The sequence below is a fragment of the Perkinsus marinus genome (genome assembly GCF_000006405.1).
Source record: "Perkinsus marinus ATCC 50983 genomic scaffold scf_1104296954596, whole genome shotgun sequence".
Classification (NCBI taxonomy): Eukaryota; Perkinsozoa; order Perkinsida; family Perkinsidae; genus Perkinsus; species Perkinsus marinus.
In genome coordinates, this window is record NW_003208065.1 from 1 (window position 1) to 1,177 (window position 1,177).

The 1,177-nt window shown below is 50.6% G+C and overlaps 1 non-coding gene across 1 annotated transcript; it reads left to right on the top strand.

The window, feature by feature from the left end:
• Positions 1-875: 875 nt before the first annotated feature.
• Pmar_PMAR008495 lies at positions 876-955 on the top strand. The gene has a single exon. It is a non-coding gene; the product is annotated as a tRNA-Leu (tRNA).
• Positions 956-1,177: the final 222 nt, after the last annotated feature.

Here is a 1,177-nt window from a genome sequence, read left to right on the forward strand (position 1 = left end):
TCTCACTTCGGGCACGCGTATATGCTCGAGCAGTAATCCTCGAACTCCCTCGAGATTCGCTTGCATGACAATATCATATCTTGAGTGCTCGAACTTCATCCATGCGTCCGAAAACCTTGCTCACTTACCCTCCCCGAGTCCCCGGTGGGGTGTCTTGCCAGATGGCGTCCAGCACGATATGTCTACTGTTCCGCAGCTCCTTGAGCCTCGCCTCGGCAGAAGAGATGATCTAGAGGTACATTCACGGTTCAGGGTGGACTTCCATGTCGGCCACCCTCACTCTGTTAGTTCGTCTTGTCTGTCCGGACACCTTCAAGGCCTCAGCGTTCAAATCTCTGAGTTCTGCTTGTAGCCGAGCACTGTTTTCGATAATATCCTCGATTTCTGCCTCGCACTTGTCCATGTCATGCTTCATAGTAGAATCTATACAGTGAGCGGAGTGTTGCGCAGTCCTCCGCGGCTCTTCTATACATCTAGGGGAAAAGTGTTATGGTAGGATTCGAATCGAGACACGCATTCCAGTCCGCTACTCCTCGGGCGTACGTTGACGTTTCTCTTCCCCGATTGCATGTCGCTGTTTCTCCACGAGCTCCTCAAGTTCCTCGTATCGTGCCTCTGAACTTGCCAGTCTGTGTTCCAACGTCACTTTTTGTTGGGAGTCTAGGAGCGAGCTAGAGGGACTCTTCTACTCAACAAAGTCTCCACTGGCCTTCGGTACCGTACTTGGAGTCAGTTTCCTCTGTAACGAGCTTGCTATGGTTCCTGGTTAAGTCACTGACCTCCGCTCTGAGCTCACTGAGAGGCACCACGTTAGTATCTCACTCATAAACCAATATGAGTGGGGAACAGAAGCAGCCAGAACCATCTTTCTCACAGACAGTTTGGCCGAGTGGTCTAAGGCGGTGGCTTTAGGCGCCATTCCGAAAGGGCGTGGGTTCGAACCCCACAGCTGTCACTAAATTTCTTTTGCAGATTTATTGCTTCCATTGCTAGTTATGACTGATAACACGTTAAATATTCCTGGACGTATGATATCAAATAGAAAGCCCATCAGTTCTGCTGCTTGTCGGATCCCAAAATGAGATTGTAACACTCACCGGAGCCGCTCCTCATCCTCAGCCAAACCCTCGCGCTGCTGTTCTATTTCTTCCGCCAAACATCGAGCCTCCTGCTTAGT